General features: G+C 44.4%; 1 protein-coding gene across 14 annotated transcripts in view; it reads right to left on the reverse strand.

The window, feature by feature from the left end:
* The window catches only part of CLIP1 (CAP-Gly domain containing linker protein 1), a 126,498-nt gene extending 120,498 nt beyond the window's left edge, over positions 1-6,000 (reverse strand). For 4 of the 14 annotated variants that reach the window (XM_040443947.1, XM_040443953.1, XM_040443946.1 and 1 more), the window contains exons 1-2: positions 5,902-5,967; positions 4,739-4,804 (exon numbers count right to left, since the gene is read on the reverse strand). The gene's annotated coding sequence lies outside the window, so the exon portion shown is untranslated. Of the gene's footprint in view, positions 1-4,738; positions 4,805-5,901 lie in introns of all 14 variants that reach the window. The other 10 variants (XM_040443958.1, XM_040443957.1, XM_040443956.1 and 7 more) reach the window with 6 other exon arrangements.

A 6,000-nucleotide genomic window follows, 5' to 3' on the forward strand; every position in this document is an offset into this window, starting at 1 on the left:
AAATAAAATAAAATAATAAAATAAAATCTAGTATATGTGCTGCCGAAGCGAGCACTATAAAATAAAATCTAAAGTTGACTCTGATAATAGCTTCTCAATGTAACAGCCTAGGTAAGCCATATATGCCCAACAACAGAAATCAGCAATATGGTTTCATGATACACACACGTTTTTTCTAGTCAACCATGTGTGAAAGATACTTAGTGATAATAGTTTTCTTTCACTCAGGCCATAAAAAAATTACCAAGCCTATAAAGTTTATTTATTCTACAGTCTGGAAAAGTCTCAATAGGATCCTTCCTGCCTTAAGGTAGTAGAACATAACGTCTCCAATAAGAAATCATTCTTAGAGGAGTAAATCAGTTAAGGCAGAGAAGGCGGGAGATCAAAAGACTTGGTTAAAAGATTTTTAGGGAAATATTCCAATATCTCTTACCTTTCCTGCGAGGAGACGGGGAAAAATATGCCAAATATTTTAGCGTACTACATGACAAGGGATTTGTAGAATCCGGGGGAAAAAAAAAAACTCATTAAAGTTGCCATCCCTTTATGTATCGAACCCAAACTTTAAATGATTTGCACACCGAACATCTGGATCTTCAGGTCTTTAACTTCAGAGACTAAATCAAGGACTCGGCAATTTTAATTGTAAAAAATGGGCAGTTAAAACTGGGCTCTTATCCAAGCTATACTCAGATATAAGTAAGCAAAAGAGAATACAAATATCAAACCACTTAATTCAAATCACAAGTATATTAGACCTTAGGCTTAAATAAAACATTAGGGCAGCAAAATATCTATACTTTCATTATGATTCTGGAGAAGAGGTAGAGAATACATTTCCCCAGGGAAAGAGATACCCAAGAGAGTTCCAACTATGGATCTGTAATGGGGCTACTTCCTCTTTTCAAAGATTTTACAAAGAATACTTTTAAGATTTTTTTGCTGAACCACTTAAGATAGACAATTAAAAACCAGACCCACCCATTGAGTTAGTGCTAGTGGAATGTGTCCTTCTGGAAGTGCCAGATGGAGATTTAAAAAAAAAAAAAAAGCTCTTTACTAATTGTGGCCAAGATTCCTTGGTACTTGGTGCCAGGACCAGGATATTAACCCAGATGTCCTAGCCAAATTCAAGGTTGGTTAATTACTATCTGCCAAACTTAAAAAAAAAAAAAAAAAAAAAAAAAAAATCCTCTGTTCCCCTGATTGAAATCTGAAGAGGTCACTCTTACTTGAAATTCTTGTGCAGTACCATCAGTCAATATGTTTTCCCTTAAAAGAGCATTGTAACTCAAATGCTGATTTAAAGCATATGGATTCTCTGAGTTACATCTACATGGGAAACATACACTATGTATATTAAAAATACGTAAGATACTGTAATAGTTTAAAGCCCCCCTAAGTAGTTATCTAAAAAATTCATATCCAGAGAAATACTGACAATACTTTCCAATTAAGATTGAAGAGACTTACATGAAGGTTTGTATTAAACAGAGATTTTGAACATGAAACTTTTAAGACTAAAAAGGAAGGCTTTGCTGCCAGGAGCACAATTCCAGGAAAAAGCTATATATGCAATGCCAGTTACAAGGCCTCCCAGGGTTGAGCAAAGATCCTGCATACAAATAGCAAAGTATACACACTCACTAGCAAGGCTGAACATCAAGTACTGGTCTGGCCTGCCAGCCATTTAAGGTGCCACAGCCAACAAACTCTGCACATTGCTTAAAATACCATCAAGTAGGGTTCAATTTCTAGCCCTGTACTCACTGGCTGTGTGGCATTTTAGACAAATTAGTAAAATTCTTTGAGCCTCAGTTCCCTCATATTTAACTTTTGCTTCAACAAAACCAATAACATGTTATTATTCTGTATCTTTCACTATTTTAAAGTATTTTAATAAACACATATTTTAAGGACTATAACCTATATAGTCTTAAATTACCTGCCCCCTCCCAAACTCCCACCTCAGGACCTTTGCACTTACTACTCCTCTTCCTACTGTGCCCTTCCCTCAAGGATCTACATTCCCTCACTTCCTCTAGATCTCTAAAGTTACACAGTCAGCCAGGTCTCCTCTTGCCATCCTATCTAAAATTTCCATTACCCCAACTCTTGTCCCCAAACTGCATATTTCCCCTTCCCTGACTTTTTTTTTTCTTACCATGTGTCACTGTCAAGCATACATTTTATTAATATGGTTATCGTATGCCTCCCTTACTTGAAGGGGGGATTCCAAGAGAGCAAAGATTTCAGTTTTATTCACTGCTATATCATCAGCACCCAGGACGGCACACAGCAGTGCTCAATAAATATCTGTTGAGTGAATAGCAAATGAGACTTAATACAGCCCACAGATAGGTACTCCATAGCCCCACCTGCTGCCTTTGGGGAGAATATCACAACACTTCAAAAATACTGTAAAGAACTATAGGCCCGTCACAACTAATCAACACCACTGTCCATTCTTTCTATCTGAAAAACACACTCAACCCCACACCTCATTTGTACAAGGAAAGTAAGAAACTGAAAACTGGGATAAAATAGAAAAATGGAAAGTAGTATGGTTAAAGTATGAAATTTCCTTTCAATGTTAAGAAATATTAAGCCATCTCCAAGTAACTTTACCACACTATCTGCTTTTTTCTTGAGCTTTGACTCCTATAAAACCAATCTTAACAACCTCTGAACCTCATATTTGCTATCAACTAAGTAATATTTACCGAACACAGGATACTGCAGAATCCTGCAGAGGATCCTATGAACTGAAATACAAGGGGGGCCCAACTGGCTCAGTCAGTAGAGTATGCAACTCTTTTATTTATTTAATAATTTAAGCAAGTTTTTTTAAATGTTTATTTTTGAAAGAGAGTGAGAGACTACAAGCAGGCGGGGGGTGGGGGCGGTGGGCAGAGAGAGAGGGAGACAGAATCTGAAGCAGGCTCCAGGCTCTGAGCTGGTAGTAGCATAGTGCCTGACATGGGGCCCGAACCCAAGAACAGTGAGATCATGACCTGAGCCAAAGTCAGATGATGAAGTTGGACCGAGCTACCCAGGTGCCCCAGTAGAGCATGCAACTCTCAATCTCTGGGTTGTGGGTTTGAGCCCCACACTGAGTGTATAGATTACTTAAAAAAAAAAAAAAATCTTAAAAAATAAAATAGCCCCACATGGGGCTCTGCACTGACAACGGGGAGCCTGCTTGGATTCTCTCTCCCCCCCCTCTCTGTCACTCCCCTATTCACTCTCTCTATATCAAAACAAATAAACTTAAAAAAAAAATAAGAATAAGGATCCCTGGATGGCTCAGTCAGTCAAGCGTCTGATTTCGGCTCAGGTCATGATCTGACAGCTCAGAGCTTGGAGCCTGCTTTGGTTTCTGTGTATCCCTCTCTCTCTGCCTCTCCTCTGCTCGCTCTCTTTGTGTGTGTGTGTGTGTGTCTCTCTCAAAAATAAACTTTAAAAAAAATTTTAAATAAATAAAATATAAAGTGAAAAATAAAGTGGAAGGTCCTTACCACATACATTTCCAGAATGAAAAAAAAAAAAAAATATATATATATATATATATAGCCAGAAATAAATCTACAAATAACACCAGGCAGCCAATAAGTGACAAATTCAAAGATGCCTGCCTCTGTATGGAGCACAAGAGGACCAGTTCATCTCTAATTAACCACTTATTGGGCTTAGAATCCCAACAGAGACAGTACTTAAAAAGCAAGGGTCAAGGGGCGCCTGGGTGGCTCTGTCGGTTAAGCATTCAACTCTTGATTTTGGCTCAGGTCATGATCTCACGATTCATGGGACTGAGCCCCAAGTTGGCTCCAAGCTAACAGCGGGGAGCCTGTTTAGGATTCTCTCTCTCCCTCCCTCTCTCTGCCTCTATTTCACTCGCACTAAGTGGGGAAACATTAAAAAAAAAAAGGGGGGGGTCTAACATTACTGAGTTACGTTCATGTGAATTTATGCAGGGGTCACATGGGATGCAAGAGACTAAATGTTAGACACTGGGTAAAAAAAAAAATGTTTTAAATATAAGAAGGACACCAAATTCCAAACTCCTAAAGAACAGAAGCCAGATCGGCTTATGTTGTGCTTAAGCACAAGCAGAAGCTTAAGCAATTCTTGGAAAGGTAGGGAAGGGCATGATCTTTATCTGCAGACAATACCTACTTGAGGGTCCCACCCAGTTTCGGTTTTCACTCCTTTGAATAAGGGGGCCTAAGACATACTTTACCACATTCTCTGAACCTCAAAAACCCAGCACCAGCCTTGTCCTAGCAATCACCTACTTCCTTTGCTTTAATAAAAGCCAGCCTTTTTCCTTGCCAGAGATTCACTATACGATTCTAATAACTAAGCACCTGGAGTCAATACCTGAGCTCAAATCCTGACACCACCACTGATTAGCTGTATGACCCTGGGCAAGGGACTTGACCTTTCCATGCCTCTTCTGTAAAATGGGGATAATGATAGCACCTTCATTGAGTTAGGATGATTAAGAAGATAAAACATAAAAGACTTGCCCAGAGCCCGACGATGGAAAAAAGCCCTCAATAAATGTTAATTGTTATTATTTCCAGAGGGAAAAAAAAAAATGCCCCAAGGCTGAGAAGAAACACAACTGAAGATTCTTGCAAAAGGTCATCATTAAACCCAAAAGTCAAACACATTTGTTCTCCTGACTTGTGGATACCACAGGTTATAGTAATAATGAAATAGTAACACGAACCAGAATCATAACCACAACAGCAGCAACACTAATACTGAGCTCCTACTGGCCAGGCACTGTCCTAACCTAAAACAGGAAGAAGGCAAGGTTGCTTAAAAAAAAAAAAAAAAAAAAAAATTCAATTTTCTCCACCCTCCTTTTTAAATACGGTAATTGGCCGCCAAGTTTTTGCTAAAAACAGGCAGGTAGAAGATTACAGACTTGACGTGTAATTTCTTCATACCAAAGAGGTGGGGCTGTGAAGGGAGGAGGGGGTGGTGCTCGGCTCCTGCCAGATGGAAAAGCCACACGAAGTGGAGAAACAGCCGAGTTCAGGGTTTATCCCCAATTCAAAATCACATTTTTGAAGCACAGGACCTCCGAAGTAGGAGGCATCAGAAGGCTGTGCTTTTAAAATAACCTCTAAACAAGTGTCATCTGTCTTCCAAGCGAATCCCCTGCGGAGGGAGAAGGCTCCGGTTACGGGGCAGTGGTGTTATTTCAGAAATCCCGGTCACCTCTTGTCACCCACCTTCTCCGACAATCAGTCCCACCTAGGGGAGGTGGGGTGGGGGGACAAAAGCCATAAGCCAGCCAGGCCCGAGGCCAGCCGGGCCAGCCCGCCGGCCGGCGCACGCACGGAGGCCACGGCCAGGGTGCCCTCCATTCCGGCTCGCGGGCACCCAGTGGCAGGGCCCGAGGAACGCTCGGGAGACCGGCGGCAGCGCCCGGGGGCAACAGGTCCCCCCGGGGCTCGGCCTCCCGGGGGGGGGGGGTCCGGGCCGCCCCAACGCCCACCCCCACCCCCAGGGCCGAGGGGAGCGGAGCGGGGTGCCCGGGAGGGAGCGGCGCCTGGGGCGGCGCAGGGGCAAGGACTCCAAGCTCCATCTTGAGGCGGACGGAGGAAGGGAAGGCCGGGCTCGGCGCTGACAGGGCCGGCCACTTTTCCGGCTCCGGTGGGGGGCACCCCGGGGCCCCCCGCTGGCCTCCAGGGCCACCCGCTCGGGACTCCTCGGATCTCCCCTCGGGAGCGGCCCCGCGAGGGGCACTTGGGGCCCTCCCGGACGCCGGGCCCGGCCCCTCACTGCCCGGCCCGGAGGACGGGAGCGGGCCCGGCCCGGCGCGAGGGGAAGGGGAGGAGGGCACCGGGGAAGGGGACAGCGCCCCCCCCCCCCCACCCCCACCGCCGTCGCCGCCACCCCCAGCCACCGCCACCACCCCAACAGCAGCAGCAGCAGCCGCGCGGCCGCCGCCTCCCGGCTCCTCGGCTCGGGGCGGGGGAG

Source organism: Herpailurus yagouaroundi, unplaced genomic scaffold (genome assembly GCF_014898765.1).
Source record: "Herpailurus yagouaroundi ecotype Mexico unplaced genomic scaffold, PumYag 191, whole genome shotgun sequence".
Taxonomy (NCBI): domain Eukaryota; kingdom Metazoa; phylum Chordata; class Mammalia; order Carnivora; family Felidae; genus Herpailurus; species Herpailurus yagouaroundi.